Genomic DNA, 14,331 nt, shown 5'->3' on the forward strand with positions numbered 1-14,331 from the left:
GACAGCAGGTGGAAATTATTACTATTAAATGTGACTCCGTCTCAGAATATTTGGCAAACTCCTCCTCCCAGGCATGAGAAATGTCAAGTCGGTGAGAGTCAGCTTCCTCTATGACCAAAGCTTCCTCTACTTCTGTCTCCCTGTGTCTCTGTCTCTTTCCATCTCCCTGTCTCTCTCTGTCTCTAAATCTAAAGGAATATATATATGTATACGGGTTTCCCAGGCGGAGCTTGTAGTATCGAATCTGCCTGCCAATTCAGGAGACGAGAAGACGAGAGTTGGATCCCTGAGTCAGGAAGATCCACTGGGGAAGGAAACAGCAGCCCACTCCAGTATTCTTGCCTAGAGAATTCCATGGACAGAGGAGTCTGGTGGGCTATAGTCCATGGCATTGCAAAGAGTCAGACATGACCAAGCGACTGAGCACACATGTCATATATGTATATATATAAATACTCTTGACACGACATTGGAAGGCAACACAATCAATAAAAAATGAAAACTGAGAACAAAATAATGAAAAGCATTATGTGATGACAAAGCAGACAGGTCACCTTTGGATTGCTGTAAGTGCTGAAGGTGGGCACCTAAACTACTCACAAACTAGGAGGGATAAAAATGTCTGTACGTCTCATAGAAGATAAGACAGTTATACAAACATCCAGCTACTCTTCCGTGTCAGCTTCTTCCTCCATTTCTCTCCTCTAGTTGCTCCTGGTGGGTTTACCAGGGACAGAATGATCCTGAAACTCAAGGGCAATGTTGATGTAATGATGCTTCTGAGGTCAGGAAAATAATCCTTCATTATAAATTCCTAAAAATAACCATTCAAAATCTTTACTAATCCCCCATCATCCTTCCCTCATTTAATTCATACAGAATCAATTAAATACAACCAGCAATTTATTTTAAGCTCTCCATATCTTATTTGTCTTGGGTGAATAGACAACACGCCATATCTGCAATAGGGTTTCCCAGGTGGCATTCGTGGTACAGAACCCACCTGCCAGTGCCGGAGACATAAGAGACTCAGGTTCGGCCCCTGGGTTGGGAATACCCCCTGGAAGAGGGAATGGCAATCCACACCAATATTCTTGCCTGGGAAAACCCATGGACAGAAGAACCGGGCAGGCTACAGCCTATGGAGTTGCAAACAGTCAGACACACCTGAAGCGACTTAGCATGCACCAGAACTGCAAAGGTCTTCTGATGTAATCGTAAGATAGATTTTGTAAGACTTCCTTACATCCTCAAGCTGAAAGATGGCTTGGTACGTTCAAACCCTATGTTTGTTGATTCATTTATTTAACCTTACATCCTCAAGCTGAAAGATGGCTTGGTACGTTCAAACCCTACGTTTGTTGATTCATTTATTTCACACATATTTATTGAGCTCCCTTTTGGAGAAGGAAATGGCAACCCACTCCAGTGTTCTTACCTGGAGAATCCCATGGATGGAGAAGCCTGGTAGGCTGCAGTCCATGGGGTCGCACAGAGTCGGGCACGACTGAAGCATCTTAGCAGCAGTAGCAGCACTGAGCGCCCTTTAAGTGACAAGCACTGTATATCAGGGAATTTGAAGGGAAGAGGTAAAAAGACAAAGCAGAAAGGTCATCTCTGAATTACCTTAAGTGCTAAAGATGGGCACCTAAACCATTTGCAAAGTAGGAGGGTAGAAATGTCTTTACATCTTATATTACGGAAATACTCTTGGTCATATCATTAAAATATACCTTTTAAATTCCAAAGATATAAACTCCAAAAGAGGTTTCCAAATGTACAATTATAATTTAGAGCTGAGATTAAAAAAAAAAAAAAGAATGATAGCTAAATCTCTTAAATACCCGAAAACTAACAGATTCCCCCACCCCCCACCCCCTCAAGTCCCACCCAATCTCCTATTTTGAAGTCAAGAGAAAGCCAGTGGTTAAAGAAACACTGACCTACTTCATTATCTGGTGCTCCACACAGAGCACACATATGTCAACGCTGTATATTGTCACCCTGCTTATTTAACTTCTGTGCAGAGTACATCACACAAACTGCTCAGCTGAAGGAATCACAAGCTGGAATCAAGATTGCTGGGAGAAATATCAACAACCTCAGATATGCAGATGATACCACTCTAATGGCAGAAAGCGAAGAGGAACTAAAGAGCCTCTTGATGAGGATGAAAGAGGAGTGTGAAAAAACTGACTTAAAATTCAACATCCAAAAAACTAGGACCATGGGATCCAGTACCATCACATCATGGCAAATAGTTGGGGGGAAAAGTGGAAACAATGGCAGATTTTATTTTGTTTGGGCTCCAAAATCCTGTAGACGGTGACTCCAGCCACAATATTAAGACACATGCTTCATGGAAGAAAAGCTGTGACAAACCTATACATCATATTAAAAACCAGAGATATCATTTTACCAGCAAAGGTCCATATACTCAAAGCTATGGATTTTCCAATAGTCATGTATCAATGTAAGAGTTGGACCAAGAAGGCTGAGCACTGAAGAACTGATCCTTGCAAATTATGGTGCCGGAGAAGACTCTTGAGAGTCCCTCGGACTGAAAGGAGATCAAACCAACCACTCCTAAAGGAAATCAACCCTGAATATTCGTTGGAAGGATTGATGCTGAAACTCTGATACTTTGGCCATCTGATAAGAAGAGCTGACTCATCGGAAAAGACCCTGATGCTGGGACAGATTGAGAGCAGGAGGAGAAGAGGGAGACAGAGGATGAGATGGTTGGATGGCATCACCGGCTCAATGGGCATGAGTTCACGCAAACTCCAGGAGGTAGCGAAGGACAGAGAAGCCTGGCATGCTGCAGTCCATGGGGGTCACAAGAAGTCGGACGTGACTTAGCACTTGAACAACCAGACAAAGCAGGGAAGGGAGCAGAACATAAATAACAGACACTCCCTGCTTTCAAACAAGTGAGACGGCTCAGGGGAGAGCGGCGCTCCACCCACAAGTGCGTTTGATCTGTCTTTAAATGAAGTAGTGAATGGTCAGGATTTTAATTCACTTTAGAGCTATTGATGATACTATGACATTGACTTCACATGAAATGACATAACCATAATCGTTAACTGCAGCTTATATAGATTCTTTGCAGTGCCCTAAATATAGTCAATATTCATTGAATATTTGTTCAAGTTACACTGGTTTTCAACAGATAGTTAAAAGTGAATAATTATAATAGAGATGTTTGTTAATTCTTTCAGCCAATATATATGACTGAGTACTTATTATATACTAAGAGTCCCTGAGAAAACAAAATGAGGAAGCCATCATTTCTAGCCAAAGAAGTCTAGAGCTCAGTACACACAAGATGCAAGCCAACAGTGAATTAAAATAATAATGTGCAAAATGTCATCCTATCTACTAAGAACTATTGAAGCAAAGAGGGATCACTTTGCCTAAACTGCCTTATTTGGACCATCATCCTATAGGTAACACCTAAAATACTTCCACAAAGGTTTTGAGGGGCTGTGTTCCAAAGTCAACCATGACAGACCAAAGAACATGAGCGATCTAGAAAAAACACTGAGTTCTGACACTGAAGTAATTACTGATGACTCCTATGGGTGGCATCTGAAGCTGAATACCAATAAGTCATTTTTTTTTTATCTCAACCACTTTGAACTAAGAATAATTTAATATCAGAGTTGGCAATCATGCACGTCTTCACTAGTACACTGCAACCTACTTAAGAGCTACATTACATCTCTCCCTGATGAATAGTTTTATATTCTGTGGTTAACAATAAATCCCCTTCTTGCCAAGCATGGTGCCATCTTCCACACGATTCAGATTTTCAGGGATAACAGTATGAAACCCAACACAAAACTGTTTTCCTGTAGGACAAAAGGGGTCTACCAAATGACTGGAGACCATCCTCCATAGCAGGCTGAAATTCGTCAGAGGAAGTATAACACTGACTGGATTCACAGAATATTCTAGTACCATTCAATCCCCAGGACTGTGTGGTTCTTTTAAGATAGCAGACCTAGAAACATAAAATCTCCAGCTAGAAATCTTTCTTTAAACAGCTTCATTTTACAGATGAGGGGGGCCAAAGTGACTTGCCCAAAATGCCACAGTTAAGAAATAATGAAGTTAAAACCATATTCAACATTTTTCCTGACTTTTTCAATTCCGTCATCCTCTTAAGGGGGTCATTAGAAAGGAATGCTACCATCCTGAAGGCAAGCATTAATAACTACCGCTTGAATTATCTAAAATCCAGAATCAGTATATAACCAGATTGCTTTTCTATCAAGAGACAATACACATAAAAAGAAACCATAGTCTTCTGAAAGAAATTAGATATATTGGAACTGAGCCGTGGAATCGTCTAATAGGCAGATTGTGGGAAATATACAAGGATCCTGAGAGAAAGGTGATTCCCCTGAAAAGACTGAACTCCATAAGAACAGGAAACATGCAATTCATTTTCATCCATAGTGTGTAGCAATGCCTGGCAATACATTCTGGATAAAGCCATGTGTGGCCCATGAGTGGCTCTATGTAGATCTGCAAAGCAATCTTGAATAAGAGTAATAATCATATGAGCGTGCCATAGACACAGAGCAGAGCACCACCCTGAAGGCTGTAGTATTTACAAAAACAGGGGAGTTTCTGGCATTGCCTATGTGAAGTGATAACAAGAGACCACACCTCATGGGTTTGAAAGTCAATGGCCTTATTAAGAAAGAAATAGAAGTTTTCCAAGCAGGTGAAGTAATTTCTCTTTCATATCTGCTCTACAATTCATATTTGCCTCCACTGACATAGCCACTATCTTTTGTTGTGAGTTCCATGATCCTGTGGAACTTTTCACCTTCTAGATCAATATGAATTGTTCCTTAAATGACCATGGTGGGGATGGGGAGAGAGAAGGAGAGGGGGGTGTGGAATCAAATTAACTCATTTCAAATGAAATATTGGAACGGATTTATGCTTTCAGAAATAAAGCATCACTGCTCAAAGAACCAGGCACGTCTGGCCAGATTTAAAATAAAACACGTAGAAGGCAACAGCTGCTGGAGAAGGACTGCCACCCCTACAACGCACACAACTGTCCAAATTCTCAAGGGAGTCGCTGAAGCAAATAAGGAGAAAAATGCTGCCATTATTACCAAAAGCACTAAGACTTTGGATTATGCCTGATAGTACTTTATATGCACTTATTTAGATATTTGGTGACACAAGTTGATATAAGTGAAAAAAAAGTGACAATATCATTTTAAAAATCAAGATTTGGAAGACATTTAACATCATGGAAAAATCTTTGTATTAATAATATATCATGACATGAAGGAAAGCTCATGATTCCTTCATGTCATGATATATTGTAGGTATATAAACATGTAGGGCACACAGCACCACCTTCATCCAGGTCTGCCCAGATTCAAGAGGAGGGAGCAAAGATTTCTCACTGGAAGAGTGTCCATACAACCTTGCAAAAAGGTCCTGTAGGAAGGAAAAAACATTGGTATGGCCATCTTTGGAATACACTCTGGCACACATGGAAGAAATACTGACAGTAAATACACCACATTAAGAGCAATTATCCTTGAGTGACCTGAGAACATCTTACCTACTTTTTCCATCAGTTTTGCAAAATTTCAAGAATTAACATGCTTTACTCTCATAATCATTTCTCTATAATATACTTGAGGGGAGACACAATGGGAATCCAGTGTTTTCCTACAGAACTGGAAAATTTGGGTTCCCAAGATCCCCTTACACAGAAGTGTATCTCATTCATTATATTTGCTCAAAGCTAGCCTTCTCAAAGAAGGTTCTGATTTAGGGAATACTTGGAATTCAAAAATCCCAGGAAAAAAGGCTCTATGATACACATTGAAAACCTTTGCCTTGTAGATCTTATTCCTAAGGATAAGTCATTCAGTCATGTCCAACTCTTTGTGACCCCATGGACTGACTGTACAGTCCATGGAATTCTCCAGGCCAGAATACTGGAGTGGGTAGACTTTCCTTTCTCCAGGGGATTTTCCCAACCCAGGGATCAAACCCAGGTCTCCCACATTGCAGGTGGATTCTTTAACACCTGAGCCACCAGGGAAGCCCATCCCTAAGGATAACAGTACACAAGATTTTAAGGCTCTGAAACATTGCTCTAAAGACATTATCAGTCCAACTTATTTAGCAGTGGAGGCCCCTTTTTGTAGCATATATCAGTTGAAAACAGTTTGGGGGTACCCTTCTCTAAACCAGGGTTTCTCAACCTCAGCATCATTGATATTTTGGATTGGATAATTATTGTTGCCAAGAACTGTCCTTTGCAACCCTGGCTTCCACCCACTAGACGCAAGTCACAAAGCCCCTTCCTATCCCAGCTGTGACAATCAAAAATGTCTCCAGACATTGCCAAGTGCCCAGTAGGGCAAAAAGTGACTCCTACTTGAAACTGCTGACTTCACCCATGGCTCAATTGGTGAAGAATCCTCCTGCCAAGGCAGGAGACATAAGAGATGCAGGTTTGATCCCTGGGTCTTGAAGGTCCTCTGGAGAAGAGAATGGCAACCCACTCCAGTATTCTTGCTTGAAAATCCCACAGACAGAGGAACCTGGCAGACTACAGTCCATGGGGTTGGAAAGAGTCAGATGCGACTGAACACACACACACATGTGCTCTAAATGAAAAAGCAAAACTAGCTTTTTAATTATGTGAAAAAAGAATAAAACAACCTTTCCAAGGTAAATTAAGACATAGATGGAAAACTGTTGTGTGTATGCTGACCACAAATATGGCTTCAGTTCAGTTCAGTCGCTCAGTTGTGTCTGACTCTTTGAAGCCCCTTGGACTATAGCATGCCAGGTCTCCCTGTCCATTACCAACTCCCAGAATTTACTCAAACTCATGTCCATTGAGTCAGTGATGCCATCCAACCATCTCATCCTCTGCCATCCCCTTCTCCTCCTACCTTCAATCTTTCCCAGCTTCAGGGTCTTTTCAAATGAGTCAGTTCTTCGCATCAGATGGCCAAAGAATCAGAGTTTCAGCTTCAGCATCATTCCTTCCAAAGAAATCCCACGGCTGATCTCCTTCAGAATGGACTGGTTGGATCTCCTTGCAGTCCAAGGGACTCTCAAGAGTCTTCTCCAACACCACAGTTCGAAAGCACCGATTCTTCAGTGATCAGTTTTCTTTATGGTCCAACTCTCACATCCACACATGACTACTGGAAAAGTCATAGCTTTGACCAGATGAGCCTTTGTTGACGAAGTAATGTCTCTGCTTTTTAATATGCTGCCTAGGTTGGTCATTGGAGAAGGAAATGGCAAACCACTCCAGTGTTCTTGCCTGGAGAATCCCAGGGACGGGGGAGCCTGATGGGCTGCTGTCTATGGGGTTACACAGAGTCGGACACGACTGAAGTGACTTAGCAGCAGTAGGTTGGTCATAACTTTTCTTCCAAGGAGCAAGCATCTTTTAGTTTCATGGCTGCAATCACCATCTGCAGTGATTTTGGAGCCCAAGAAAATAAAGTCTGTAAGTTTCCACTGTTTCCCAATCTATTTGCCATGAAGTGATGGGACCAGATGCCATGATCTTAGTTTTCTGAATGTTGAGTTTTAAGCCAGCTTTTTCACTCTCCTCTTTTACTTTTATCAAGAGGCTCTTTAGTTCTTCACTTTCTGCCATAAGGCTGGTGTCATCTGTATATCTGAGGTTATTGATATTTCTCCCAGCAATCTTGATTCCAGCTTGTGCTTCTTCCAACCCAGCGTTTCTCATGATGTACTCTGCATACAAGTTAAATAAGCAGGGTGACAATATACAGCCTTGACGTACTCCTTTCCTTATTTGGAACCAGTCTGTTGTTCCATGTCCAGTTCTAACTGTTGCCTCCTGACCTGCATACAGATTTCTCAAGAGGCAGGTCAGGTGGTCTGGTATTCCCATCTCTTAAAGAATTTTCCACAGTTTCTTGTGATCCACACAGTCAAAGACTTTGGCATAGTAGATAAAGCAGAAATACATGTTTTTCTGGAACTCTCTTGCTTTTTTAATGATCCAGTGGATGTTGGCAATTTGATCTCTGGTTCCTCTACCTTTTCTAAATCCAGCTTGAATATCTGGAATTTCATGGTTCACGTGTTGTTGAAACCTGGCTTGGAGAATTTTGAACATTACTTTGCTGGCATGAGAGATGAGTGCAGTTGTGTGGTAGTCTGAGCATTCTTTGGCATTGCCTTTCTTTGGGATTGGAATGAAAATTGACCTTTTCCAGTCCTGTGGCCACTGCTGAGTTTTCCAAATTTGCTGGCATTGAGTGCAGTAGTTTCAGAGAATCATCTTTTAGGATTTGAAATAGCTCAACTGGAATTCCATCACTCCACTAGCGTTGTTCGTACTGAGGCTTCCTAAGGCCTACTTGACTTCACATTCCAGGATGTCTGGCTCTAGGTCAGTGATCATACCATCATGTTTATCTGGGTCATGAAGATCTTTTTTGTATAGTTCTTCTGTGTATTCTTGCCACCTCTTCTTAATATCTTCTGCTTCTGTTAAATCCATACCATTTCTGTCCTTTATTGTTCCTATCTTTGCATGAAATATTCCCTTGGTATCTCTAATTTTCTTGAAGAGATCTCTAGTCTTTCCCATTCTGTTGTTTTCCTCTATTTCTTTACACTGATCACTGAGGAAGGCTTTATTATCTCTTCTTGTTATTCTTTGGAACCTTGCATTCAAATGGCTTCAGGGTTACCCCCAAACCAAACTCATTCATTGAGTATAAAATTCTTCTACATAAGATAAAGAAAGAGCAAAACCAGGAAATTTGCTCCTTTGGTTCTCATTTTTTTTCAAAAAAATCTATAGTCAAATCATGCAAATCTAGACTGATCAAAAGTTCATCCTAAATTATTAGAAAGATTGAGTCATAGAATTTTTAAAGAAATGAAGTTTTTTAACTTTCAAAAACATACTAAGGTCCCTGCAAAATTAAGTAGATGTGACCAGCTAGAGTTAAAAAAGAGATCTGCTTTCATAAGTACCTGTGTCATTAACAAATATATTGATTATGCACATGTCAATAAGACCGTCTGTTTAAAAAGTTGATCCAGCTAATAATCCTACTTACACAGAGACTTAAATGTTAAAGTGCATTTAAATTTATATCCAAATCGATGACAGCCACAATCCATAATTACCAAATCTTCAGAACGATTTATATCCCAAATGTTCTGTTTTCCATGGGCTCATCAGATATTGTGAATAATGGAAGTTCTCTAAACTTAAGCAAAATCGCACCCCACCCAAAAAAAAATACCAATAAGTAAGCAAAGAGCTGGAAAGAATCTGAAAAATGAATGACATTTGAGAATTTTAAGGCCAGGGAAACATTAAAGATCACATGTCTGGTTGTCTCCTGAAGGAGCCAGTGATCCCAGAGTTTGTCACATCCTGGCAACCCAGTCCAGTATTCTTGCCTGGAAAATCCCATGGGTGGAGGAGCCTGGTGGGCTACAGTCCATGTGGTCACAAAGAGTCGGACACGACTGAGTGACTTCATGTTCACATATGCAACCTCCCACCCAAGGACTGGGCTTCTACCTGCTTCTAACAAACAGAAAATGGCAAAAATAATGGAATGCCACTCCTGAGACTTGAAAACTAATGTAGATCATTAGCACATCTTCCTTTTTTATAGATGGCATGGTAAAGCATTTTACCTCATGTCAACTAGCTGGTTAGTCAAGCACTGGACCACACGTGTGGCCGTTATTGCCAGCCAGCTTCTCGGGTCTTCAGTCTCCTCATCTGTAAAGTGAAAACTCAGACTACAGCAGGGATGGCCAAGTCTGGTTCCTTGTGTAAACAAAGTTTTGTTGAAACACCGCTATATTCATGTGTTCATAGCAGCACTATTGACAACAGGCAAGACACGGAAACAACGTAAGTGTCCATCAGAGATAAGTGGACTCAGAGACACAGAAGACAAACTCATGGTTACCAAAAAGGAAAGAGGAGAAGGGCTAAATGACAATTTGGGGATTAACACACCCTCACTATTATATATAAAATAGTTAAAAACAAGGTCTTACTGTAGAGCACCAGGAATTTTATTCACTATCTTGTAATAACCTATAATGAGAAAAATACCGGAAAAAAAATATATGCATAGCTGATTTACTTTGCTATACATCAGAAACTAACACAACATTGTAAATCAACTATTCCTCCATAAAAAGACGGTGGGGGGATTTTTAGAGGACATGACTCAGTGTTCCTTATTTAGAATGAAAAAGTGGAGGTGACTGATAATAACAATAATATGGCTTGACCTCTATCATTTATTTATGGAATTAGTAGAAGGCCACAGCTGTCAATGCATACTTATTTAATTCCGCATATTTATTTAATTCCGCATATTTATTTACTTTTGTGCTCTCTGGTCCTACTGCAGAGTACTACTGCTGCTCTCTGACCTGAACAGCCTGATAGTTCATCTCCTCCAAGGAAAGAGCATTTCACATCCTACACTTGACAGGCTAATCAAAGAGCAGATTCACATGGTCTTCCCGAGATCTAATAAACAAAATTCTAATTTTGATTTATCTATGAGATTTACCAAAACAAACAAAAAATTCAGGGCATTAAACATATTTTCTTAAATGCAAAAGCGTAAAGAAAAAAAGAAGAGAGAGAAAAAAGAAACAGGAAACGGTGACGCCCACACACTCAGAAAAGGAATCCCAGGACCAAAACCCCATTTCCTGCCCAGCAAGGTAACAGAAACGTCTCTTCTTTATCTAAGATCTGGTTCCTGTGCCATGCAGAACCAAGAGCTAAGCCAAAGTGTTGGTTCAGGTTTGGCAGAAGAATTCTATTTCTTCTTTCCTTGAAAAACACAGCCAGACCTGAATCCCCAACCTTGTCTTTATTCATAAAAAAGAAGGAGGAAGACTCATCCTCCATTCCTGCTTGTGAAGCCCTGGATCCACTCTAGCCTCACCCGCCCATCCAAAATGATGTTCCATGTGTCACGAGGAATCTCTCCTACATTTGTTGCTGCACTCCAGTGTTCTTGCCTGGAGAATCCCAGAGACAGGGGAGCCTGGTGGGCTGCCATCTCTGGGGTCGCACAGAGTCGGACACGACTGAAGCGACTTAGGAGCAGCAGCAGCAGAGAGCGGTGAGTCTGTGTTTTGCATCCAGACCCAATCCTGGTTCCCTCCCTCCACCTTCTAAGATGCTGCGTTTTAGTCAAACATAACTAGAAACCAATGAGACCCAGCCAATAGCATTGCATCATTTTACTTTTAGGCCTGATGCACCCCCAAAAAAAGACAAATAAAGATTTTGCAATTATCTGCTCACTTGGGCATGTAAAAAGAACCATACTTGTGTCATTTGGGAAAAGTTGCTGCTATTTTTGTTACAACTTGCCTATTTTTTTCCCCTCAAGTTATAATGTTCCATATGAAGTCAGGGGATTTAACCAGTATATGAACCAGGGCCTGAATAATCCAATTAACTTAACTTCCAAGTCTCAAATAAGGAAATGATTGTCAAATCAGTTGTGTTTTGTTTTTTTTTTTTTCCAAATCTGCCTCTTTAGGAGTGATGTTTCACTCAAAAGAAGTTTGGCAGATATTTGCTAATTATCCTGACCATTCCTTCTTGCAGAAGTAAGTAACAAGAAATGTATTCCCTCCAAAAGGAGAGGGCTTCCCAGGTAGCTCAGTGGTAAAGAACCCACCTGCCAGTACAGTAGACACAAGAGATGTGGGTTCAATCCCTGGGTTGGGAAGTCCCCTAGAGTAGGAAATGGCAACCCACTCCAGTATTCTTGCCTGGAAATTTCCTTGGATGAAGGAGCTTGGTGGGCAGTTGGACATGACTAAGTATACATGCATGCCTAAAGGAGAAGCAAGCTGGAAGGTTGGCTAAGGATCTCGTTGCTTTTAATGGCCCTTATCTAAAAGATGGTGCAATCATCATGGAAAATAATTCAGCAGTTTCTTACAAGTTAAACCTATACCTATATTTTGCTCTATCTATTCCACCCCTAGGTCTTTAGCCAAATTAAAAATATTTGCCCAGATGAAAGCATATAGATCCACACAAAGACTTGTACATTCATAGCAACTTTATTTATAATAGCTAAACCTGGAAACAACTCAAATAGCCATCAGCAGAAAAAAGATAAACAAATTGTGGTATATCCAAAGAATGGGACACCACTCAGCCTTAAAATGAAGTGGATGATTAATACATCCACACAGATGAATCTGAAAATCATTATGCTGAATGAAAAGAGCCAGACAAAAACATGCAATACTTGCAAACCAGTCTATAGTGTCAGAAAGCAGAACACTAGTTACCTGAGGATGAGGGTGGAAGGAGAAAGAGTTAAAAAGGGACATAGGAAAGTTTGGAGAGGCTGGTAAGTTTCTCTCTTTTCACGAATGGTTCATGGGTGTACACATATGTCAAATCATATTAAACTGTATACTTTAAAGATGAACCATTTATTTCATGTCAATTACATCTTCATAACACTGTTTCTTTTACTGTGTGATTCCTGTCTTATTACACTGGCAAAATTAAATATGCTGCAAACTAGAAATGTGTGATACGTCCGATCAGCATTTCAGAAGTCAGATGAGATATCTCTTTTACTCGCAGGAATCCTTTTATGCTGAGAAATCTGGTCCCTCTCACTCTGCACCCCCATTCTGTCTCCAAGCCCAGTTGTCCACCAGGACAACATGACATCTTGTGTTTCTTGTTTCAGAGTCCCTCTGACTTCTCTCCAACAGAGGAAAAGAGATGACAAGGGCGAATTTGCCTTTCCTTTCTGTGAGTAACACTACCTCCACGGTCAAGATGCAGAAACGCCTGACCCCAGAGCACACCACATAAACCAGTTCTTTACAAGAATTCACCTTGAACTGAGTAATGGGGCCTTCTGAGCGGTTTTAGTCTAGACCTGACAGCAGAAGAAGAGGAGGGAAAAACACCTGGGTAGAAACAGTCCCCCTGGCCCCCCTTCCTGGGGAAGACTCTTGTCCTTCCTGATCTCATCGGAAAGCCCCCCTGCTTCTCAAAGCTGCCCTGCACCCGCAGACAGATGTTCATCTGGAAAATGCCACTTAGTGTAAAGTACACAGTTGGTTGATTTACACACCCAGCTGCGGGGCTCACCAGAAGCATCAAGCGCTGTGTATGCTAACAGCCTCTCTGTTAACTCCCCCATCTGAAAGCTAAATAGCCCTCCCAGCCCACGTGTGATTCCAGCCACACACTTCTGCCTTTCACCTCTTGCTGCACTGTGGTGTATGTCCCAGGTGAGCCCCAGACAGGCCCAATTAGCTTATTTCTGGACCAGGATATGGTAGGATGGGTTTCTGATACAGGTCCCATTCAGGATGAAGGGCATAAAGATGCTTCTGGCCCTCCCGGAGGCTCAGCCTTCTTGGAAAACCACGTTGCCAAACCAGCCTCAGTGTTGGTTTGAGAGATGCCCAAAGTCAAAGATATCTGACGCATCTCATCTGTACATCTCATGAGATGGACATCTCATCTGTCCAGCACCACAGCGCTGCTTTCCAACAGGGAATAGGAGGGTGTGTGATAACCATCTAGAGATTAGCATACTAAGTGAGGTAAGCCTGACAGTCCTAAATCTAAGTACAACGCTGGAGACTCCACACTTTTCAGTTTCAAACGTTCTCCCATCCATCTTGTGTGTTTGAACATCGCTGAGACAGTGAGCTCCCCAGAAAAGTGATACAGTTACTTGTGTAGCATGAGCCAACGCTCAGAAGATTATAACAAACATAAGCAGTCTTGTCACACAGAATGTCAATTTCACATATTTGGTATAAAGGTATAGTTCACAACTGGAGCGATTTTGCCCCCGACCCCAAGGGGGATACTTGCCCATGCCTGGGAGTGGGCGATGCTGCTAGCACCCAGTGGGTGGAGGTTCGGGTTGCTGTTCATGTGTACTTGTGTGTGCTCAGTCATGTTCAGCTCTTTGCGACCCCATGGACTCTCCAGTGGCTCTTACATTGCAATGAGATTCTTTATTGCTCAGCCATCAGGGAAGCCCATAAATCAACTATATTCCAATATACGATAAAAATTAAATTTAAAAAATAATTCCAGCTATCACAGAGGTTACCAGTTCAAACCTGAATCAGTTTTATAAGGAAAGTTTTTCAGCATGCCTAATATTTAAATGCTAATGTCATTGTTATAAACAACGTGACTGAAACAGAAATACCTGTAATCATCGTCATTAGTCATCTTTGTTTCAGGCAACTAATATTTTAAGAGGAGAA

The sequence above is a fragment of the Bubalus bubalis genome, chromosome 14 (assembly GCF_019923935.1).
Source record: "Bubalus bubalis isolate 160015118507 breed Murrah chromosome 14, NDDB_SH_1, whole genome shotgun sequence".
Classification (NCBI taxonomy): Eukaryota; Metazoa; Chordata; class Mammalia; order Artiodactyla; family Bovidae; genus Bubalus; species Bubalus bubalis.